This window comes from Cyprinus carpio, chromosome B8 (assembly GCF_018340385.1).
Source record: "Cyprinus carpio isolate SPL01 chromosome B8, ASM1834038v1, whole genome shotgun sequence".
NCBI classification, from domain to species: domain Eukaryota; kingdom Metazoa; phylum Chordata; class Actinopteri; order Cypriniformes; family Cyprinidae; genus Cyprinus; species Cyprinus carpio.
The window spans coordinates 1,950,355-1,977,037 of NC_056604.1; the positions used below are offsets into that span (position 1 = coordinate 1,950,355).

Sequence of the window (26,683 nt, forward strand, 5' to 3'; positions counted from 1 at the left end):
TAAATTCTTATTTTATGTCTTTTATTAAAATTATTTGTTGGTATTTAGTTTACTTGCGCATAAAAATAAAATACAAACATTATAAATAAACAAACAAACAAACAAATAATCATAAATAAACAAACAAACAAACAAATAGCTGTTTACTTGCAAAATAAAATTTATGGTAATTCTTAATCCTAAATTCTTAATTGATGTCTTTTTGTAAAAATCATTCATTGGTACATAGTTTACTTGTTTTTTTTGAAAGTAAAATTTATTTTTTTTCTTTATTGTATGTCTTTTTATTAAAATTATTTGTTGGTATTTAGTTTATTTGCATATTAAAATAAAATATAAGCATAATAAATAAACACATAAATAATCACTGACATACATCTTTGTACAGAGTTAAGCTGTTTACTTGCAAAATAAAATATATGTTAATTCTTAATTCTTAATTAACTTGTCTTTTTGTTGAAAAGTTTCATTATTACCTGTAGTTTACTTGTATATTAAAAAAAAAACATTTCTATAAACTTTTGTACAGAATTAAGCTGTAAACACAAAATAAATGTAGTTTCTGTATTGCCAATAAAGTTCTTTACACTGAAGAGAATTTGATTTTGTGGTGTAGTACCTGCTAATGCAGGATGAACCTGTCCAGACCCAGTGAGATTCTTCACAGGAAGTGCAGGAACCCTAAAGATGACAGGAAACAGACCATGATCCATAGTGAACTGAATCATTACAGCTTATAAACTGTAAGAGACCACCCAAACCTCTGATGAGGAGAAACAATCATCCCAAAAACAGTTAATCAAGACTCTAACACACCCTACAACTCACAACCTTCCTCATCTGCTGAAGCCAGCGGAACCGTCCAATCAAAATGAAGCTCTTTATCGGACCACATCAGCATCCAGTGACACAGTACTCAAAGCCCAATCACAGCGTCATTAAAGCTCACAAGATCACATGAGGAACAACTAATTAACAAGACAGAAATGAGGTCCTCCCAGCATGTGAACATGCATTAATCTCACGTCTGGAGAATCACCTTGTTCACTTAAAAGTCCCGCTTAACTCAGACCTGAAAGCTTAGCTCACAGATCCTACAGTATGAACAAGAGAAATGAAAACCAGATGTGGTGATAATAGATGCTTCACTGTAGTACATGAATAGAAAGTGAAACTCTTTTACTATTATTATTATTATTGCCTAAAGAAAATTAGATTCTAGGATGTGGGTTATTTATTAAATACTGTATTATAATTAATGAAAAGAAAACACCTTTTGTTTCTTGAAATATCTTAAATCTTAATTGAAATAAAACATAAAATATAAAAACTAGTTGCCAAGGCAACATTTGTCATTTCATTATTTAACTTGTATAAAATAACTTAAATGAAATAAAAAATAATTAAAATCTGTATAAAAAGACTAAAATATTACATAATTAAAATAAAAACAAAAAATCTAAAAAAAACAAAATATTAATAAAAACTATAATGGTATGTCAAATGATACTAAAATAGCACCACTAAGAGTATGTTGTTGGTTGCCTAGTGTCGTTATGTGGTTGCTAGGGCATTAGTATGCTAATTATTTATGATAAAACTAAAAAAATAAAAAAAAAATAATTAAAAATAATATAAATAATAAAACAAATAATAAAATTAAATAAAATAGAAAAAAACAGGAAAATAAAAATAAAATCATACAAAATAATAAACAAAATTCAAATAAAATAAACAAATAATAAAAAATGAATATAATAATACAATATATTTATATAAAATAAATTTATAATAATGCATAAATGAGACAGAATGCTACAATAAAATGAAAAAAAAATTAATAATAAGAATCAATAATAAAAAAAATAAAAATAATTATTTTAAATTAAAAATAATGTATGAAATAATTTCTATACAACTTTACACAGGTAATCTGTCTAAAATGAAAAAAATAAATAAAGCATTTCCATCCACCTTCACACAGAGTTAAGCAGTTTTTGCATGAAGTGAAACAGAGCGTCTCGCATCGATACGGATCAGGAAACGATTGCACTTGGCTGTATTATGTTTTATCTCATATTTCTTATGCAGCGAGTCAAAGTCCGCTGCTGATGGAGCCACGAAAGCAAGATGAGAGCGAGATCGTACCGATGTCGTCGTCTGAGTCTCCATCCGAATCCATCATCTCTCCTGATCTCAATAACTCCAGACACACATAACACAAACTTCCTCCTTGACTCTCACACACACCACACACACACTCACACCAGCTGCTACAGGAAGTCAAACAGGAAGTCAGAGTCAGTTTTAGAGATGATTTGAACTCTGTTAGGTTCAGTGACTCCAGACTCATGTTTACATGCGTTTACTGAAGGAAACGAGCCAAAACAAGATAATATTGAATCTGCCTCATATACCGTTATAAAAGTGGTAATATACCATGATTCTGGCCAGCATGTTTCTAAAAGATTATCACAGAGATATATCTGAATTACACCATATAACTCATAAACTCATTTGGGGAAGTTGTGGCCTAGTGGTTAGAGAGTTTGACTCCTAACCCTAAGGTTGTGGGTTTGAGTCTCGGGCCGGCAATACCACGACTGAGGTGCCCTTGAGCAAGGCACCGAACCCCCAACTGCTCCCCGGGCGCCGCAGCATAAATGATGCCCACTGCTCCGGTGTGTGTTCACTGCTGTGTGTCACTTTGGATGGGTTAAATGCAAGACACGAATTCTGTGTATGATCACCATACTAGCTGTATGTCACTTTCACTTTTTAAAACATCAAATAAATGCACGATCAGTGACAAAAAATAATTGTAAACAAACCTCAAAATTGTTCAGATGTATAATGTAAGTATGTTCGGATGAAAAGTCAAGATTAATAAGAGCATAACTCTGAATAAATGAGTTGAAGTGAGATTTAACTATGGAGTGAGATTAAAGTATGGGATTACTGCAGATATTGTAGCACAGTAAGTGTGTGTAAGGTCTGTCTTGCTTTTTTGGGGATCAGGATCTGTCAGACTCTGCCCTTATTTTTGGTGCTAAAATCACATGTAATGGGGGTAAGCAAACAAGCCTGTCTTTTTGCACAGAAATGTGTTAAAATATATAAATCCATTGTTAACCAAAATTATCCTTGGATGAAGATATAAATTGTTTTTTTCCCGCTGTAGAAAGCATTGCAATAAAGATTGCTTTTCAATGCATGAGTGAACACCCAAAGGAAAAAAACGAACCCAAAACAAAAAAATAAATAATAATAAAAAAAAAAAAAAAAAAAAAAATAAAAAATTCGAAATTAAAATACCAAATAAAATCAATCTAAAACAAAAAAATTTAAAAATATAAAAAAATTAAAAATTAAATTTAAATTAATTAAAATTTAAATTAGTTAGTAAGAGTTAGTAAAATAGTTTAAAATAAATTTAAAAAAGTAAAAAAATACCCGGGCCCAGTAAAAGGGGTAAAAACTGTTTTATAAGAATTTCGTAAACTTGTTTTTTAGCAAAGCATATATTTAAACATCAATTAAAAATTAAAAACAAAAGTTTTTATATTTTTATGAATATCTTCATGGAACATGATCTTTACTTAATATCCTAATGATTTTTGGCATAAAAGAAAAATTGGTAATTTTGACTCATGCAGTGTTTTTTTGGCTATTGCTACAAATATACCCCAGCGACTTAAGACTGCTTTTGTGCTGCAGGGTCTCAATTGTTACCTGAAACTCACTATATACTGTAAGTGGTAGGAAATAAAAAATGTCATTGCATTAATATAAAAACCACAGATCTTCACTGAAGCTGTTCTCGCTTTCTAGTTTGTTCATGTCATAATTCATGTCATAACTGCTGTTTTGTGCATGTGTGATGCTTGTTTACAGCACGCTATCTGCTGGAGTGTGTTTGTGTTTATGCAATGCACAAGTAGTGTGATACAGTGTATGTGTGTGGTGTTAACCACACTCATCCTGTGTGTGTGAACCGCGCGCCTGGGAACAAAGCAAAGTCATTCTGTCTTCACATTTTCTCTCTTTCTGTGTCTGTTCGTCTCTGCTCTGCTCTCTGTGTTTCTGCTGAAGTGTGTTTGTGGTTTCAGAAAACATCTCCACTTCACATCTACTAGGATTTACACCCCTTCATTTAGTGGTTTACTCTGTGTGTTGTGGTGTTGTGTGTGTTGTGTGGTGTGTGTGTGTGTGTGTGTGTGTGTGTGTGTGTGTGTGTCTGCTGAGGCTCCGTTTTGCCTTGATTCATTATTCATCTTTTCCCCTGTGTATCACAGGCTGGACGGCAAACAATTCACACACACACAGACACACAAACACACACACTCGCATGCGGTTTATCTCGACCAGAGACGCTCTCAATCAATGATTTTCACACGCTCAGAGGAAATGACAAGATTTAGATGCATTACAGCATCACACCAGAACTCGCGTTAGTTTGTGGTGTTTGTGTGGTGTGTGTTTGACTAATTCAGTGCACAGGTCGCAAAAGGACACTATTGACCTATTTCCCTGTTCAAGCTGATTAATCTCTACAAACACTGAAAGCCAAATACCAAAGATGAGAATGATGCAATGAAGTGCAAAGGGGTCAAAATACGAGCAATCCGATTACATTGCATATATAACAATAGACGTACGATAGATAGATAGTATAATTAGATAGACAACGACCAGACAGACGACAGACAGACAACAGATAGATAGATAGATCTATAGATAGTAGAGTAGATAGATAGATAGCAGAGATAGATAGATGTGGCTTTGATATTTGTAACTGGAAAAAAATATTGATGAAGGAACTACAGTATTTTATTTTTATTTTTTTTTGCTGAAATAGAATAATCACAATAATTAAGATTGCCTAACAATTTATTTAACTAATAATACCATTTTAATAAAATTGTATACAAAGGATTTATTTATTGAGTTTAAGAAATTTTCCAGTTTCGTGATACTTTCACTGAAATGACCATTCTAACAAGAACCGATACACTCAAAGGAACTGGTGTCTCAAGAAATGAATCAGAGTTTTCTCAACACTAACGTAAAGGGACCGTTCACCCAGAAATGACTATTCCTGGTCCATCTAATTGACTCTAAAGTTGTTTTACAAAACCTGTAAGTGTTTCTTTAGGCCCTTGCTGGAAATTTTACGGAAGAATGTGGGAAACACAACAGTTTGGTTATGAAAAAAAAAAAAACAGATTGAAGTCAATGGCTACCGGCCAACTGTTTGGATACCCATATCTGGCCAAAAGAGCTCCTTTTGTGTTGAACAGAGAGAGAGAAAATAAAACACACTGATGATATCTACCAAGATACTTAAAGAGTGCTAAAGCAACCATATCTATTTTCTTCCAATCCGTCATCCTTCAGCTGTGGTGTAGCAAAACCACTCAACCTGAATGGCACACACACACACCTGGATCTGGCATGAGGGAACACAGGACTTCACATCAGCTTCTGAGTTGCCATGGGGTTGACATATCCCTCAGCAAGCACTGCGCTCATGGACAACATCCTGGCTGAGTCCTGCCTCCACAGAGCCTCATCACAGACAGACTGTGACGTATCAGAACAGCCCCAAGACTCACACCCCCAAGGATCGACTTTCTGAAAAAAACAGCCAGGGAAGCCCGGACAACATATCACAGTCACCAGAAGCCAGGGAGCCACAGCCCCGTTCACTCAGACACATTATCCATCTCTCCAGCATCTGCACTTCTAGCTTCTCACGAAAATGGATGACTGGTGTATTTATGAGACCAAACTCTCCCTAAGTCGCTGCAAAGCCGCCCAGATATCAACTAAACAAAAAGCGGGCCCCCACACCAACCAAGCCTGTGGGCCAGCTCGTCCCTCCAGCCGCCAGCGTGATATTTGTCCGGGTCCCTGCTATGATAGCAGCAACAGCACAAATATTTACAGAGCAAGTGGGACCCAGTGATGCCCAAAACAGCAGGTGTCCTGGAGCTTTCTCTATTATCCGTTTTATCCGTGATAGCAGTCGAATGCCTTCTCAAGCGCTGTACGGCTAACCTCATCTAATCTGATCACCTCTGTATTTTCTTTGATGTATTATCATCTGCTAACCAACTGAATCTAGATCTGTCTCTGTCAGAAAGAGATGCAGTAAACAAGAACCCTATGTGCTATTTATGGAGGCTAACACCAAGCATTTCTGCAGACACTGTTGATCTTCTCCTTGATGCCTTTAACTCAAAAGTTAAAAATATTTATTGAGGACATTGCTCCTGTGAGAAAGTCAGTCAAGAAGACTGGCAGACAGAAATCAGCTTAGAGAAAATCGTAGCAGTTCGTGTAGAAAAAAGACAATGAGGGAATTAAGCATCTATAAAGACAGCCTTTATGCTTTTCAATGTAAGGCTTAGCCACAGCTAGACAGACTTTTTTTCTCAAACCTTATAAACAGTAACTTAAACAACACTTGCACTTCTTTTTGCTTTACTGTTAAGAGACTGACAGCAAACCTACAGTCAGACTCCCCAGTGAAATGCTCTCCCGACAAACAAATGCAAAGAGTTTGCTTCCTTTCTTATTCTGAGAGAGAATCAATAATATCAGAAAGGCGATAGCGCATAATCCTCAGGTTACACGGGGTCGAAGACAGGAGTCCGACCGCAGTTTCAAGAAGTTACTATGTCGGTTTTGAAGCAGCTTTGACAGCAAAATTTTGGCAAGAAATAGTACTTAGCTTTTGCTTAAATCGTCAACCCTGCTATCCTTGACACACTTCCCATATTTTTTCCAAAAAGTGTGCTGAATTGTTGATAAGCATATCTGCTTAGCAGTGGTTAATGCCTCACTTCTTGTCTGGGACTTTTCAAGGAAATCCCTAAAAAAATACGGTTGTTAATACACTTCTGCAAAAGAGCAATCATGATAACAGCATACTAAGCAATTATAGACCAATATCAAATCTTTTTCTTTTTATAAGCAAGTTTATTAAAGGTAGTTTTAATCGGCTGAACGGCTGATTAGACTCAAATGGATGCTTGGACACTTTTCAGTCTGGTTTCCGCCCGCATCGCAGCACAGAGACGCAGCACATAGACAGAAAATAAATTATGACTTCTCTTTAAATTCTGATTCTGGCAAAAATATAAGTGCTGGTACTAATCAGATCTCAGTGCTGTGTTTGAACACTGTACAATCATAACATACTTCCTAGAGACGGGAAAACTGGGTCGGCCTTGTCTGTGGTGGTTCTCAAATGGTTCAGGTCATACGTTAAAGGGAGAGGTTATTAATGTGGTCTAGGAGAGCATAAGTCAAAGTGGACATCCTATGAAATGTGGAAGTCCCGAAGGCCCAGTTCTTGCAACCGCTCTTGTTTAGCCTGTATATGCTCCCATGAAGTCAAATAATGAGAAAAACCAATTTCCTATCAACTATATGCTGATGATACCCAGATTATAGCCTTATATATCGCCAAATGAACTAACAGCCCCATTGACTCCCTCTCAATGTATTGATGAAATAACAGTTGTATATATCAAGGAACTTTCTTTCTCATTTTTAAACAGGAGAAAACGAAGTCATTGCATTTTGGAAACAAAGATGAAGTTTTCTCGCGAGGTGACTGCATACCTTGACTCTAGGGGACAAACAACTAAAATTCAGTCGGATCTGGTGGATTTGGTAGACGAAACTTAGTTTCCTAGTCCATGTCAAAGCAGTCCAACTAAATCATATACTATCATCCTAACAGACTTGCTAGAATTCGAGTTTTGTTTCCGTAGACTTGCTTGTTTATGGCATTTATTCACTAGCAGGGTGGACCTGTTGCACTGGTCTCCTATCGGCCTTTCACGAGAAGACCATTAGACATCTGCGCTCATCAACACTGCTCCCAGGATTCTGACTAGATCCAGATCTGCATATCACACCATCCTCAGGTTCCTTACACTGGCTTCCATTTATATTTTGGATTGATTTTAAAAGTACTTTTACTTATTTTGCATAAATCACTCAAATGCCTAATACCTAACTACATTGCAGATATGCTCACTACAACCACTGCGTTTCCAAATTATAATACTAGTGATATCTCAATAGTATAAAAATAATTTTGGTACAATAAAGAGTCATGATTTTTGCCAGGTCTTCTGAGGTAAATGGAAACCCTACTTAAAGAGGTTGTTCCAAATTAGTAGCAAGTCACAGTTCTCATGAAATATGGTGGATGAATAAAGATCTTTCTTGAAGATGAAAAAGTGATGAAAAAATGCAACAAGTCTTGCAAAAGCAGCATCAAAACACAATTATTTTTTCACGAAAAGCTAATAGAAATTATTGAACTGGCTGTCAAAAATATGTTGTGAGTATTATTAGAGCACCAGACAAAGATCTTGGTCAGATTAAGATTTATTAAGGAAAATTTTCTCTCAAACTAAGTGAACTGTATTGTAATGCCAGCTGTAAAAAAGCCACTGCTGAGCAGCAGACAGGTGTTTGAGGCTACTGGAGTCTCAAGATCCTCTCCCTGCAGACTGACAGTTGGGTGTAAAGCTGCGTTATCCGTCACTGCCAACCAAACCGTCACACAAAGAAAAAACCTGCACAGTGGCAATAGAAAGACATTTTCAAATTGTTTAGCACAATGGTATTTATGCAGCCATCGAAAACCCCAAAACTGCTTCTTGGTGCCCACTGACTGCCATAGTTTTTTAAAAATTATTACTTTAAAACCCTTAAATGCACCGTGGTCTCATAAAAATATGTACTTCCGGGTATTTTTTCTGCAACACTGTGTTTATTGATAGTCTGTGGATTATTTACATCAACATCATCCTGCAACATCTGGACAAAACAGGGGACTTATGTGAGGATCCTGTTTTGTGGACTTGTAGTCTCGGCTTTCACCACCATCATCCCAACAGCCCTCCAGACCAAATTGAAAACCCACTCATCTGTTCCTAGCTCTATCTGTCAGTGGATCACCACCATCTTTCCGACAGATAGGCAACAGCTAGTGAGACTGGGGAAATTCATGTCCACAGCTGCTCCCCAACATGGTGCCCTCAGGGATGTGTTCCTCTCACCCCGTGCTCTCTCGCCTCTAACACCAACGACGTGCTGCTCTTATAGATCTTTACTAATGTCTCATCTGTAAGGTGGTTTCGTGATTTGTGGTAAGTATAGGTGGTTTCGTGATTAGCGGTAAATATCCGTCACCTGTTTTCAAATGCACACTGACAAGCTACGCAATATCGTGTTCATAATCGAATCGATTAATCTCAATTATGAACAGAATATTGCGTAGCTTGTCAGTGAACTACGGCTCTGTGTATTAACTGCCGCTCCCGTTTGAAAACAGGTGACAGACATTTACCGCTAATCACCGAACCGGCTTTACTGATGAGACACGCATGACAATCTGCGATTAATCGTGCAGCCCTAATTGACTCCACTGTGAAAAAGGCCCAACAAGGTTGTACTTCCTTCGCCAGCTGAGGAAGTTTAACCTGCCACAGGAGCTGCTGAAACAGTTCTACACAGCGTCATTGAGTCTGTCCTGTGCACTTCAATAACTGTCTGGTTTGGTTCAGCTACAAAATCAGACATCAGAAGGACTACAGAGAACAGTTCGGACTGCTGAAAGGATTATTGGTGCTCCCCTGCCCACACTTCCAAGAACTGTATACATCCAGATTGAGGAAAAGGACTCAGAAAATCACTCTGGATCCCTCACATCCAAGTTACCCCATCTTTGAACTTTTGCCATCTGGCCGGCGCTTCAGAGCTGCGAATACCAGGACAGTCAGGCACAAGAACAGTTTCTTCCCCCAGGCAATCTACCTCATGAACAGTTAAATGTTCCCCACTTATGCAATAAAAATGTGCAATTCCTTATATTTATTTGTTACTCCTCCATCCTAGTACATCCCTGCATCTTACTCAATCCTATTCCATTATCATTTATAGCACAATTGTTTATACACTTTATACATTTATTTGCAAGGTTTTTTTTTTTGACTGTGTGTTGTTGTTCTCTGTGTACTGGAAGCTTATGTCACTAAAACAAATTCCTTGTATGCGCAAGCATACTTGGCAATAAAGCTCTTTTATGATTCTGATTCTGATTCTGACATACTTTACTGCACGTTTCACCGCATAATCCAAGGATTGCAAGTTCGAGTCTCGGGCCGGCAGGAATTGTAGTTGGGGAGTGAATGTACACGCTTCTCCCCTTCATACCATCTAGGTGCCTTGGCAAGGCACCGAAACCCCCAACTGCCTCGCCCGCAGCGTAAATGATGCCCACTGCGGCCCGCCCGGGAACAGTTGGGGTTCGTGCTTGCTCAAGGGCCCTCATCGTGGTATTGAAGGTGGAGAGAGCGCTGTACATTCACTCCCCCCACCTACAATTCCTGCCGGCCCGAGACTTCAGGAAGAGACAGCAGCAGCCCTATACTCCTCTTATGATCAGCGGGACCCCTGTGGAGAGGGTGAGCAGCTTCAAGTACCTGGGTATAAACATCTACAGAGGCCCTGACTTGGACTACACACATTCAAAACTCAGTGTAATAATCCAGCAAAGACTGTAACCATCTGAAGCAGCTGAAAAATTCAGGTTTCAGCTGCAATCCTGAAAACTTTCTATTCAGACATGCCATAGAAATCGTATTGCTCATTGTATCTCAGTGTGGTAGGGACAGCTCCAGTCAAAGACCTGCAAACCCTCGCACAGATTTGTGCGCTTAGCTAGCTGCACTCCAGGGTCTGCTCTCCCCTCTCTGCAGGACTCTACCTCAACGCTGCAAAAGCAGAGCTGTTCAATAATCCAATGACTCCATTCACGCCCAGTACCATCTTTTCACTTTGCTGCATCTGTTAAGCGTTTCCGTAGCCTATGTCAAAACTGAGAGACTTAGGAGGAGTTTCTTCCCCCAGGCCATCAGGCTCCTAAACTCAAAACCAGCCTCCGTAACATCTTTCATGTCTCCACTTAATATTCACTTTATCTGTAAGATATTCATCATTCACTACCTCACATTGACATACTGAAAGTGTCAACCTGTTTGCACATTTGCCTTCTTGTACATTCCTGTGTATCTTAACATTTAAGACTACAGCTTCTACTTTCTCATGCACATTATTTTCCACTATATATTTAATTTCTACAGTATACCATCTCTTAAAATATTTTATATATTTATTCTTTATATTTTTTATTGTTTACTTTTATTTCATTCTTTTCATAGCTATATTTTTATGTATTTCTATCTGTGTTGTTGCTTTAATAATTTTTTGCACTGTCCATGGAGGCGGAACCTGACTCACAGTTCAACTGCTGGTTATACTATGCTCTATATAATTTGTGTATGTGACAAATTAAAAAATCATTGATCTTGAAATCTTGAATCTGAAGCTTGAATCTATGAATCTTGCTCTGGGTGTGTGTTCACGGGGTGTTTGGTTCACTGCTGGTTGTGTAACACACTTTGGAAATGGGTTCAAAGGAATCCCGAATTTCCGAGTATGGTCACCCTACTTGGCTGTCAGGGTCACGTCCACTTTTTCACTTTCACTTTTTCACTTTTGTATTTGGCATCTGGCGAAAAGTGCCCCCAAGGTACGTTTGGCCAGAGCCCGTGAGCTTTAAAAAATATTTACCATTATTACATATTTAAGGGCTTTTGGGGCCCAACCTCTATAAACCTGCACGGGGGTCTCTAACTGCTGCAAGGAAAAAAAAATTAAAAGAAAATAAAATTAAAACATTTCTTTCCTTTTCCCCCCCTTAGAAAAGTTCAATTTGATCGAAATTTTCCCATCGCTGTCCCCTTTTTCAGAGCCGGGACTTCCACAATTTCATTCGCATCTTGCTTTAAATTTTTGGGGAAAAAATTTTTTTTCCCCTATTCCAAAAAATATTTTTTTCAAAAAACTTTTAAAAAAATATTTTATCACCCGGGAGCTTATCCCCTCAAATGGCAGTGACTTTATATTCATTGCATACAGTATTGCTCTGGCAGTAAATTCAAATCCTTCAACCAGTTAATTTTGCTGATGATATTCTTTTGATTTATGTCTGTGGTACTGCATGCGTGAAACATCTAACCTCAAGGAATAAGAGTCATTGCACGTTACTGAAAGTCATTAGTCTGTAATATAGTTGCGCAGGAAAAATTACTTTCCACATTATATACCTTGGGTCTTTAGTGACGCTACACAAAGTTTTTACAACAAAGTAATCAGAAACTTCTTCTTCATATTTTATATATTTTTTTTTCTTGTTAGATGTTTATAATGAATACTTGTAGGATACTAAGAAGCTGATGCCTAACTTTAAAATGAAAGAGGGCAGAGAGTAGGGTTAGTGAAAAAAAAATGGTAGCCTGAATGCACTGTAAGTCGCACCTGATAAAAAGCACGTCTTGCTAAATGCATAAATGTTAAATGTTGAGTGAATGATACTCCGCAGGTAAGCACAGAAGACCAGAGGTATGCTGCATTTAAGAGTTAAGAGAAAAGAAAAAAAGATGTCACATGGAACACATGTGGAAAACAGCAGAAGTAGTGTCACATGATCTCAAATCATCTCTTACCACAGGAGGGACAGTTCCACCGGCTGCTTGCGTCACCGTGATCCTCTGTGTTCCCGGCCGGTTCCGAAAGATTATGCTGTCCGTTAATAGTAAGCGAGTATTTGGACGGCAGCGTCACGATCGCAGGACCGCATGGAAATTCACCCATTCATCTCCACCTTCCCCGCCTCCTCCCCGCCTCCCACTGATATGTTGTTATGGTGTCCCCTGGCAACAGATGTCGCGGGGGACCAGAGGGAGACCCAGTAGAAGTGTTCTACTGCTTGTGACGACGCGGTGGCTCCGCCCTCCTTCCCGTACAGCTTCCTCTCTTGCTGCAGCAGCGCCCGAATGCGTTGGGACGCGGCCCGCGTAGCTGTTACCAGCAGGCACTGCTGCAGGTGCACGGCATTCCCTAGACTGGTTGCCCAACGGCCAGGACTGGATTTGGGGGATGTGATCCCGCGATTAGAGGGTACGCCAGGTCGCCATCCGTCGGCGGGATGCGCCGCATACCTCCTCCTGGCTTTGCGGTTTGGTTTGGACATCCCGTCGAAGTCCACCACCTAGCAAGCCCAGCCCGAGTCTCAGTCCAGCCATGGGTGCTGCTTCTCGTAGGCGTTCTGGATGCTGACGCACAGCTCCATATCGTAGGGCGTCCAGGAGCCCAGTCATTCTCCCATTCCCACCCCATGGCCCTTGCCTGGAGCCGGGGACGGTCGTAGAAGTTCGCTGAACGGACGCATTGTGCCTGTAGCAAAGAGAGAGGGGAGGGTTTTTTTTTTTTTGTTCCTTTTCATTTCTTAAATTGTGCATGGGGGCAAAACTAAGTAACTTCATTTACATTTTTTTTGCATTTGGTGCATCGTGCTTTTATCCAAAGTGACTTACGTCGCATTAAATTTATCTTCTGACCCCGTTTTTTCTGTCTTGTTTCCAAAACAAATACAAAAACATTCTCAAATCAAAATGCATTTTCTTGATATGCAAAAAGATTTAAGATATTAAATCTCGCTTTTTGAAAAAATCATAAAAGCAACCAAAGCAATATTTCACATTTTCATTTAGTTTAACTTGCACTAAAATAACTAAAACTGTAATAATAATAAAACACTAATATAAATTCCAAAAATGCAACAAATAACTAAACTTTTAAAAATTTTAATTTTCATTTCTCCAAAAACACTAACTCATCAATCCATTCCCATTAATTTACCTGAGAAATAGGGAACATTAGAAATATATTATTACAATTATACAATTTCCAAGAAAATGGATTCCATTTTAACATTTTATTTAGAGAGAAAATATATATTAATAAACTTGAGGGAACCAAGACTTTTTTTCTGACTCCATTGGCGATATTTTGTTTTAAAACAAAAACTTACTTCTTTTGATCTTTTTTTTTTATTCTTTTTTTCAGAGGAAAAAAACATATCTTGATTCATTTTTTATTTTCAGTAAATGTGTATTATTTTATTAACTTGTTTGGGAAAAAAGACAAAATACTGAGTAAGATGCATAACTTTAATGCAAAATAAGTCACTTTGGATAAAGTTTTAACGCGCCAAATGCATAAACTGTAAAGATCTTGTTCATGCACCATGACACACTGCAGATTTAAAGCGGATCACCCAAAGGTTTGTGCATTAAAAACTGAATTAATAGTTCCCACTGAATCCTAGATCATAGACGGTCACTTTCTCAGATGAGCATTCAATGTGAAGCTCCAATGAAGGAAGATGGATGGGGGAAAAGGAAGAGGAGAGGTGAAGGAGAGCAGCACTGCTCTGTTTTACGGCTCATTAAAGAGCATTTACAGTCACACACATGACCACCACACACCACACACACCACACCACACACTGACCCCTTTAGTTTCCACAGCCCACCCTGACTTCCCCAGCCGAGGCGGATCCTAACTTCATTATCCCCCAGTTCAGACCACAAAGTGTCACAAACCTTAAAACTCAATCTAACGTTTCGTTAAAGCAACCAATCTTTAAAACCAACAAACCCTTCCATATTTTCCCAGTCCCAAGTATTGCTGCTGGGTTTGGTTACAGGTGAAGTTTTCATATGCTTGTTTTCTACTGCATGAACTTTTATTTCAAAACAATGTGTTTTTATGACTAAAGATCAATTACTCCTGCATTACAAGCTCTTAATGCAGTTTTCCATCTGAGATTAAAAAAACTTCTATAAAGCATAATTATGCTGATCAAAATCTAAACATTAACTCTGATTATTTACACAGTGACACATGAACAGGATGGAAATAAAAGAGTTAAATTGTTGTGATCACTTGCGAATATATGATTATACTGAGTTCTAATTGTATTAAATAGTAGGAAAAGGCTCCTGAATTTATCAATGTATGCGAACAATATACTGTGAGATACAAGCCTGTTGTCCTAAATCTACTTTGATTACCCAAAAAAAAAAAAAAAAAAAAAAATCTCAATACATGTTTCTTCTGTCACAAAATAATAAAAGAAATAGAAAAATCTTAAAAATGTGATTTTATTATTTTAATTGTATAAATTAATCCAGAATTATATTTCGTTTAAAGAGTTTTCAATTCACATGAGAAAAAGTAAATTCAGAATTTTTTTTTTAAAAAAAATATATATAAAACAAACTGAGAAATTAAAAAAAAAGTAAAAAACAAACAAATTCACATCCTAGTCATCAAAGCTAGGTAAAATATTTTAAATCATCAATTTTTTTTGGATAGCATTGTGATAAGACCAACCACTAAAGTGCTTACACCTTTTATTTTTTATTTTTTTAAAAGGGAGTTATATATTAGATTTTATAATTGTCCCCCTTATTAGATCCCAAAGACCAGATTTATTAATCAAATCCTCTCAAAAAAGAAAGAAGAAAAGAGAGAAAAAGGTAGTAACACTATTTAAACAACCCATCATTGTGACACCTAATGTTTAAAGTTTATGTTATCTTACAATTGACCCCATAAATGGAGATGAAATGTGCTTTATAACACGAATTACAGCTCTGGAGTTTGGGTCTTTGCTCATTGCTGGATCTGCATGATATCTGAGCATTAGCCTACCCAAGCAAGTACATGTCATGTAAAACATTTTAAAAGGTGTGCATCCACACCCTATACCCCAAACATATGCAATGAGGTTTAAATTCTGACGAGGTTTTTACACTATTAAAATATAAGTGATACACACTATATACACCACCGTTCAAAAGTTTGAGCTCAGTAAGGCTGCATTTATTTATCAAAAATACAGAAAAAACTGTATTCTTGCAAAACGTTATTACAATCAAACCTAAGGTTTTCTATATTTACTATCCTGTAAAATATAATTTAACACAAACCTCCTTGCTGAATAAAATTTTAATTTCTTTCAAAAAAAAAGAAGGTTAAAAATTTACTGACCCCCAAACTTTGAACTGTAGTTATTTTGTTAGAAAAGGATTACATTTAAAGAAATGCTCCTTCTTTTACACTTTGTATCATCAAAGAATCATGGAAAAAAAGTATCACAGGTTCCAAAAAATATAGCAGCTTTCACAACACTGATAATAAATCATCATAATTAGAATGATTTCGATCGAGCATGGGACACTGAAGACGGGCTGAATGATTGCTGAAAATACAGCTGTGCATCACAGAATACTTACATTTTTTATGTATATTAAAACAGAATTACATTATTTAACATTTATAGTTCCAATATTGCCTTTTCCTGTATTTACTGATTGTAAATGCCGCTTAAGAGCATAAGAAACTCCTGTAAAACATTAAAATCTTCTGTCCCAAACAGTAATTCTGTTCTCATATTCCACTGAGATCAACACTTGAACACAGAGTTAATGAAAACCACACACCCAGGTTTCTCCAAGTCCTTCCTGTATGCGCTGGTCACATCCTGCTGATCCTCCGATGATTTTCTCCCTCATCTGCCTCCTGACACCTCCCACCCCCCCCCTCCCCTCCCACACTGTTTTGTTCTCTCTGCCTGTCCATCTGTCTGACCGCGGCTCTTTTCTCTCAAAGCATCAGACTTCTTGACAAACAACATGAAGTCTGGACTCGTTATAGCAGCTTTTTCTGGTCATTTAACACGAAAGAGACTGTCTGAACTGCTTATATTATATTATATTATAGTATATTATTATATTATATGATATTATATTCTATTATTCTATATTATATGATATATTCTATATTATATATATTAGTTATATTGAAACAAACAAGCAGTAGGAAGAGTGTTTTATTACAAACAAGCAGTAGGAAGAGTGTTTTATTTTTATATTATATTTATATATCTATTATATTATCTACTTATATTTATATTCTCTTATTATATAATTCTATTATCTATATTATCTTTATATTAGATTATAGTCTATTATATTATATAATATTATATTATCTATATTATATTATCTGATTCGATATAATTATATTATATTATATTAGATTATTCGATATTATATTATATTATATTAGATGATTTATACTATATTATTATATTTTTATAATTAGATAATATATTAACACTATCTCTATTTTTAATTCAACCACATCAACAAACTATAAAACCTGGATAGATGAGGTATCTATTGTGTGTGATGTTCAGATCTGGAAAATCGTTTAATTAATAAATCATAAAGCAACCCATGGATATTTGTTAATATTTTTTCTATATTTTATACAGTCCTATATATTGCTACATATGCTATCTACAGAATTTTAAAGTGATTTGTTTAAAGCTGGAAAGGTCATGTAAATAAACAAAATCATAAAGCACCCCATGGGCTTTTTACACATTTTTGTACCAGTTATCTTTATACGTTTGTCTAGATATGCCCATTTTAATAGTCTTATAGTAAATATAAATTGAGAGTAAATCATATTTGTTTACAAATAAATCACATATGACTGAACAAGGGGCACTTTGAATATGGTTTGTATTTTAATGGAAAATTAATATTGTTTATATCAGTTCATGTTGATTTTATTATAACATATATAATACTAAAATAATACTAAAATACTATTAATCACATATATCATATATTTTACTTTAATTTTCACCTGCTTATCACTGAAACCTTGATATATGACTCGCCTGGTTGATTTTAAGGGATTTTTTTTGGAAAACCTGGCCTGTATTCAGCAAAACATTTTTCTTACCACTAAGAGTTCTCCTACAGAGACAGTACAAGAGTTTCCTCTTAAAAACCTATTCACAAAGCTGCTGAGACAACTTTTACTAAGGAATAGAGAGAAGTATTGAGCTCAGAGTAGGGGCGGGGTGTGACCTCGTTGCTATGGATGAATGTCATCATGCTTCCTAACTACACACACAGTGATGGCTGATAGTCTTCTGTCTGAGATTTATTCATAGGAAAGTGGAGAGCGCAATATTATGCTGCCATATTCAAATAAAGATTTTAAAATAAAATGTTCATTGCCACATTCAAATAAGATTTAAAAATCAGGCTAAGTGTCACTAATTAAACAAGTAGGCTATATATTCATCGAATTGTCAGCCTCTATGTATGCTTCTCTAACAATTAGTCCAATATGCATTGAGCTGCCCTCTGGCTAAAGATTTTTCTGGTCAGTAGAAGTCGTTGCTATTTTAAGCATTATCAACTATTAGTTCCACACTTTTATTATAAACCATAATCAATCATAATAGTCGACCTTTATTGCCTACATAGTCTATAAGCACTCAAGCCGATGCAAAAAAGGCTTTGCCACAGCTGCACGCGGAAATATAATCTTATTATGTTTCGGGAACAACAGCACGTACACTGCATTAACATTTAATTTATGTACACATCGTAATTGATTGTTACAGTAGTTCTTTTCTGTTTTCGGTTTAAGAGATAAAGTCGGCACACTGACTCATCGCGTGCGCCCTGTATGCATGTTTCTATGGATTCACATACTGTGGTGTATTTGTTTTTTATTTGAATTGTTCATTTAAAGTTTCACTCTCTATAGGATATATTTCTCTGTCTGTAATAAGACAATCATCACTGTTTCGAAGTAAAGCGCTCAAGTTTCCACAGAGTCTGAGACGGCAGAAAGCGCAGCATGTTTGCTTTCATTATTTTTACAAAAGCGCCACACTTAGTTCTATTCTGAGTGCACCCGATAACACGTAGAGTCTTCACAGATACAATTGCATTTACTCTTCTTCTGTAGACAAAAATAACGAAGTATTTAAAAGCAAATGACTTCACACTCCGCACAAACAATACACTTTTTTTTTCTAGGCTAACTTAGATTAGAGCTGCAGTAAAGTTTGCTACATACATACGATCTCAAGATTATAATCCATATTTGAGGTTGATCTGTAAGGTGACATGTGGATGTCCTGCCCTATGTCCAATACTACATACAGCCCAGCCGTTACTGAGTTGTCAGTCACAAACTCGTGATTCTGCACTCTCATGGGGCAAATTTTTTTTTTTTTGGGAATAAAGCGACTAATAAAATTTTGGTAACTGCATATAACAGCCCTTTCCTTCGCAAAATAGGATCCATGGCTGATGTAAGACATGCAAACATAAATAAAACCAAACGGAAACGCGAGAACAGCTATCTATTAAGGATATAATCAAAGCATTTGAAGTTGGGAAACCTCCAAACAAAGCTTTTTTAAAAGCTTATTATCGTCAAAAATGTTTCTAAATTTTTATATCCGAGTTAGATTGCTGACCACGCCATTTTAAGGATAGTTAAGATTTGGTCTTAGTGACCTTATTATCCCCCCCCCTCTTCATATTCCTAATGTTTCACAGATGTAGAGCTACAGTTTGCGATACATACCTTTTGTGAAATATTCTAGAACAAATGCAGGATTCCCTAAATTTAGGACTGACACGCCCACATACTTTTTTTAGATTATTTTAATCATGAATGAGTACTTTTTCCTAGATGTTTGTGAATATCGGACCTGGAAAATAATAAAATTATAATCAATAAATCATTAATGAATAAAATCCTAAAGGCACAAATGGCTTTTTATAAATGTGAGCAGCGTTCTAGTTATATGCCAATACTACAATATGTTATTGGGTAAAATTACGAGTAAAAAAACACCCATTTACAATCTTAATAACAAAGGGACTTCAAATATTGTTGTATTCTAATAGTTTTCTTCAAAATATTTTATATCATCCTATAAAATATTTTAAAAACTTTTTATACTTTAAAAAAAATAAAATTCCCCCCTCCTTCTGAGAAATAGAAGGTCGCGATTCAGTATCGATTATAAAAGTCACATGGCCGTGCTGTAAACAAGTTTAGATGAGCTTTTGAATGTTACTTTTGCCTAGCGCGATCTCAGATCTCTGTGTGCCATGGTTGTGTGTGTGCGCGCGCGTAGAACAGTGATTAAACTGAATGGTTTTTAAGCATTGGCCTTGTCCCACACACACACACCTCAGTGAGGTCGTACGGTCAACTGTAATATCTTTTATTCACGTAAACTTTTGAAAAGTTTAAAAAAATTTATGAAAAATCCTCCGAAACTATTGTGCAGGAAATCAATAGGCCTATTGTTGTTTTTATCCATATCATTTCAAAACATGTGTATGTACTGTACAAAGAGTTAATGCCTTCTGTAAAAAATGCCATTAAGGTGGGGGGGGGTGTGTGGGGGAGGGGGGTGTGCACAGGGTAACCAAAAACAATTAAATACGGCACGTCATGCCAAAAAAGGTTGCCTGACCCCTGGTTTAGGAACAACTGCTGGTTCATCCTAATACAGACACAGATACTATGTCATTTTGCCATTGCAACAGATCCAAACATTGGCTTCACTGTACTAGTGTGAATCTTGTGAGCTGCTATTTAGCAGGAGTTAACTGGCGTTCTTGCAGTTTTAGCTTGCAACACAAAAAAGGAATTGTACTGTACTGTAAGCCATAACAGCAGAACCCCTACCACGCACACATAACACACACACACCACAGGCCGCATCACGACCGTCTGTGACAAGGAGTTGGTACACAAGTTTCCACTGCCCCTGTGAATGCCAGCATGTGGAGCTTCAGCGCCGTTTATGCCCACATCACTACACACACACACACACACACACACACCACAGCATAAACTGAATGATGTACGACTGTAACTCGGAGGTAAGTTAGATGCGTTGCAGTGTTTCAGATAAGAACCACTGTATTTCCTGTAAAGAAAACCAAAACGTATTATCTCACCACGCTCAGCACGTATTCTGGAAACCCCGTCATAAACCAGAGCGCTTTAACACCTCACTTTTCTCACACGCCTATCTGTGGGCGAGCCTCCATCAAACTATTCTGGGCGGAGCTTTTTCACATCTAGCTGCCTTAAAACATGCCATAAGGTTTTTTTATTTAGGATGAATTATTTATCCACATTGTATGAGAATTGTCTCAGCTTCACAATACATCACCAACCATCTACATATCTACACAAATACACACCACACACACACACTACACACACACACCAACACATGCATAAAATACTCAGTCTCTTGCTTTTAAATTTTGACAGCACTGGCACAAAAGATCACGGTCAACTGTCCTTGTCGCTCGTGGCCATGCCTAAGCATGTCAAATATTATGTGAAAGGCGTAAAATAGTCAAAAGAACTAAACCTAAACTTAAAACTAAAAAAACAACATATTTTATAGTACAATGAATCATTTCTCATTTGCATTTAGTTTTACTTGTACAAAATCGTAAACTGAAATGCCAATTAAAACACGAGGGACGATTAAAAACCAACTGTTCAAAATTACAAATTACTAAACTTGAACTAAATTCAAAATAAAAAAAACTCTTTCAACTACTTAAAAAAAGAAGAGTTTCTCGATGATACTACACTCCATATTAACCATAGAGAATTGCATTTTCTTAAAAAAATTTAACCAATATAGATATTTTTTCTGGTTGTTTTCGAGTGCGGGAAGAAGAACAAGCAACAAACCAGTTTTATTTTATCATCAAGTAAATTAATAAGTCAAATATATAATAAAATGCTATCATAAATGTCATAAAATATAATAAAATATAATAAAGGTTTTTTTTTTTTTCCTTGATTTTTTCATCAATATATAATAAAATCTCATACACTCATGTTCAATATTTAATTCTTGTTTCTTTATATATGTTTTTTTTTTTTTTCATTTTTTTAATAGTCAGTTCCGCTAACATTTATTTTAAGTAAACAAAAGACTTTTTAAATTACTATCCATAGCCCCTGTTTAAAACTTGAGTTGCAGAAAGTAAAATAACAGTAAGCGCAGAAACTAAAGACTGGCATGTTCTGTCTGTAAAATTCACCTGAGACTGCAGTTCTTCTAAGAGCCCTTTGGCTGTCATTCCTAAGACAAAGTTGCAACTGTGGCTGACTGCTTACTTCCACTTCTGGATCAGCCGCCGGGATCTGCTGCAAAAGCATCTGCTGATTATTATTCATCTCACCATCCAGACAAGACAAGTGCTGACCAGACGAGCAGAGAGAGAGAGAGAGAGAGAGAGACTAGAGAGGTGACCTGGATCTCCTGCCCACCTTTACAGGTGTAATTGTTTTAAAAATCTTCAGTGTGCAAACGTTAATCGGGATATTATACAGAAGGCTGCATAATGAACTTCCCTGCAAGTTCAACAACTCATCTGGCAGACGGCCAGTACACTACACACATGACACCTAAAGCTGCTGTTTGCGATGTTTAGATAGTTTCTTGTGTGGTTCTGACTCACACAATGATGTGAGTTTGGATGCGGGTCTATCTGTGTGCCTGACAATAGAAGATGAGGGTAGGAGCACACGAACCTGTTTTGGAAACAATCCAACAAAAATTACAATAGGGTTTGTTTAATTAATGGTGCATACATTAACTATCGCTTCCAACCTAAACTATAATTCAAAAGTTTAGGGTTTTTTAAAATGTTTTTTGGAAGCAAGTTTCTGCTCATCGAGTCAGCATTTGTTTGATCAGAAATTCTGTAAAAAGGAACTATTATTAGAATCTAAAATAGCCGTTTCTATGTGAATATCTGTAACGTGTAATTTATTTCGTGATCGCACTGGATTTTCAGCATCTTTACTCCTCAAGACAGTTCTGATTATTATCAATGTTGAAAACAGTTGTGCTGCACAATCTTTATGTTGAACCATAATAATTTGCATTTTCTGTAAAAAATTAAATATTTTTTCCAAACAAGCAACAAACCAGTTTATTTATTTTATCATCATATATCATGTACAAATATATAATAAAATGGCCATATAATCAATGTAATAAAATATAATAAAATATAATCCATTTTTTTATTGGATATTTGATTCATTTAATTACATTTAGAATTAAATTATTATCAATGTGAAACAGTTGTGCTGCCAATATTGATGGGAAACCATATTATTTTTTTGTTTTTCAAAAAAAAAAAAACAGATTTTTTTGATAAATATAAAGCTGAAAAAGAACAAATTTTTTGAAATACAAATCTTTGCGACATTATAAATGTCTTACTGTCACTTTCATCAGTTTAATTGCATCCTTGATGAATAAAAGTATTAATTTCTATAAAAAGACCACAACCCACCTTGTTTTCGGGACTGCTCTCTTCACTTTACCTGTTTCACACAGTCACTCGTAGTTGTCAATAATCGTAAAGAAGACGGAGGTATGAGACTCTGCAAGTAGTGTCTTAACCCAAAACCTATACAACACAAACCTGTATTCAAAGAAGACACTCACACATCGCTGACCGACCCCCACACACATAAGTTTCTCACAGCCAAAGCAGGATCCTGTGAAATCTTAACATGTCAACTATCGTCTCGAGTCACTGACATCACAGCAATCACACTCATCGGACACAACACAATCATCATGACCGACAACCTCGACAGACACCTTTGCATATATATATACTGTATATATACAGTATATATATTATATATATATATATATATATAGATATATATAACACACATATATAATATGTTTGTAAAATGACACAGCTTTTTAAAAGGTTGCTAAAAAAAGAACATTATTTTTGTTATTTGGGTGGTAATGAATGTTTTATTTATTCAGTTTAAGGTTCAAAAACACATTATTTTTCCACATAATGTACATTATTGTTTCTCCTCTATGCCCCACCTTCTGAAGCGTGATCGATTTTTACAGCTCATCGCTCCTGAAGCGAGGTGTGCTCTGATTGGCCAGCTATCCAGTGCATTGTGATTGGCTGAATACCTCAAGCGTGTGACGGAAATGTTATGACCTTTACCATACTGTGATGCCGAGTGTCCTGGTGCGATGAGACAAAAACCAATCAAACCCATTACAAACGAGGCATTTGTTGCATCCAGTGGAGACATAATTACTGATTATAATGATTTATACTGTGTTTTTACGCGTTGTGTTGTGTATCACGCTGCGTAAATATAAAACCATGTCTGCATTTGTGATTGGAGAAAGGACAAACAACAAGCGCTACTCTACACTGCTCAAAACTGGCGTTTGAATGACAAATTCTTTAAATATGAAAACGTACTTACAGGCTGTGAGTCAGAAGCACCAGACTGTGCTTGCAAAGTTGGAATTGCTTACTTTACAGAAACAGACACACCGGCATTGTAGGCTACTTTCCCAGGAAACAGTCCTTGTCCTCCATAAAATGCGCTGCACACATCTGAATATTTGGGTTGAACTGTTCTCGAACAGTGTTGTAATACAACTTAACACTGATGATTTCTGTTCTAGTCATGTCCTCTTTTGGAAGGTCAAACAAAGTAGTTTCGCTTTAACAGTGAAACACACAGCATCTATACGACATGGCGCCGCGACTACAGCGAGAATCAAAGTTACGCCTTCTTTCTTTGCATGAACATTTGGGCAGCGTTATGCAAATCTTCCCACACAGTGGCGTGAGAGAGATGTGAAGTGATGTTTAAAAACGAGGCATTTTAGGAGGGCGTGGACGAGTCTTAACTTTTATAAAGAATATCTCTTTGGGTTTAAGACTTTAGTCTTGGCAACTTTACAGATCTTATCTATTCACAAACAGCATGTAACACTCCAAAGAGAAAGGAACATTTGAAGTTGCATCAAATGACCCCTTTAAATATCTGAAAGTACACTCTTAACATCAGTCAGTCAGTCAAGCATTATAATATGCCAACCAGCTGCTTTGGCACTGGACTGAAATAAAGCTCTATGCTCTTGGCCAGACCTCACAGCCAATCAGACATGACATAGCCTAATTAATATTCATGACCCAAGAATGGCTGGCAAACCAGGGACCACAGGCAATTATGACTGAATTAGAGTCACAAAAAATTAGTCACACTCTATTAGTCACACTAATTTTCAATATGTTTGCGATGGAATATTATTTTATTGCATTTGCTCTGAAATATAAGTAAATTACTGAATTTATCAGTGCCACAGCTGATTGACAATCATAAAAGTCATGACATCATGGTTTGTCAGGTCAGTTTATAACGATTTTCAGTGATTTGAGTGACAGCGATTATCCTGATATTAAAAATAATTATGTAAATTAGCAGCTATGTAACACCTACTGCAGTTATGAACTCGTTATCAAGCTAAAAAAAGTGCCTTTTTTTAGCAACAAGAAAACTGATTCCTTTTCAAAACAGATTCTTAAATTATAAAAATTTTTTTTTTTTTTTTTTTTTATATTATTTTTGATCTTAATCTTTTTTTTTTTTTTTTTTTTTTTTTGGGTGTGTTGTGTGAGAGAAGATTATTGATTTTAATAAAAAAATATATAAATAAACAAATAAATGATTCAATTAAAATGAATTAATAAAAAATAAATACAAATAAATAATCTTAATAATAACATAAATAACCTGGTTTATAATCAATGATATTAAAATGATGATGAAAATGTTGATGATGAAGATGTTAATTTAGAGTGAAAATTTTTAAATTAATATTTTAATAAATATATATTTATATAATAAAATTAATTAATAAATGCGAGATATAATAATAATAATAATCAGATTTTCTACGCGTTATTGCACCAGCTCGCAGCCTATACGTTAATGTTTACACGTTGTAAGGTATGCAACATACTGTTTTTTTTTTTTTTTGTTTTTTTTTTATTGATTGGCTGATTTTAACATTGATATTAATATTGATTTAATATTGTGCTGGTGGATCCTGCAGCCTTGCTTTTTCAATGCTGCATATTCTGGCCTGCTGTAAAGTACACACTTCACACCAGTCACTTGAACAAAACAAATGATTGCAGAGGGTCACTTTTTCAAATCTGTGCTAGGCGTGTAAGAGAAGGCGTCTACAGATCTGCAGAAAACCACAGGCTCTCTCCAGAGACAAACGAGATCAATTCAGTCTGGCCAGAGAACAAACCCCTTCTAACACACACACACACACACACACACAGTCACTTCACTCACCAGAGCAGTCATTCCCCTTATCAGAGATTTGAATGGAAACCTCTAACAGTGATGAATAAAGTTGAGTGTGGTTCATCATCCAGCACCAACAAATGCGGGCCGATTCTCAAATCAAGAGAGCTGGTGCTGTTGCTTTACTCATTTCCAGATGCTGGACCAGAAAACAGCTGAAAAAACCCCAAGTAACCACAGAGGAGTAAACATGCAAAAACAACAACAAACTATCTGCAACCATAGCCAATGCCCTGGCAACCACACACAGCACCATAGCAACTGCATAGCAACACCCTGGCAACAATCTACAGCACCATAGCAACACCCTGGTAAAACAATAAGAACAACCTTGCTACTGCATAGTAACATGCTAAAAATGCATGCTAAAAAATGAGAAATCCCAAGCAACTACATAAAAACATGTTAAAAGACATCTTAGAAAACACATATCAATGCCCTGGCAGCCATCCACAGCACCATAGCAACTGCATAGCAACACCCTGGCAACCACTAAGGACACATTTGCTACTAAATAGCATCATGCTAAAAAAAAATTAGAAACCCTAGCAACTGCATAAATACATGGTTAAAAACACATTAGAAACAACACAGCAATGCCCTAGCAACGATCCACAGCACTACAGCAACTGCATAG

At 36.2% G+C, this 26,683-nt stretch overlaps 1 pseudogene; it reads right to left on the reverse strand.

Annotated features, from left to right (window-relative positions):
* The window catches only part of LOC122134543, a 47,120-nt pseudogene that overhangs the window by 14,287 nt on the left and 6,150 nt on the right, over window positions 1-26,683 (reverse strand).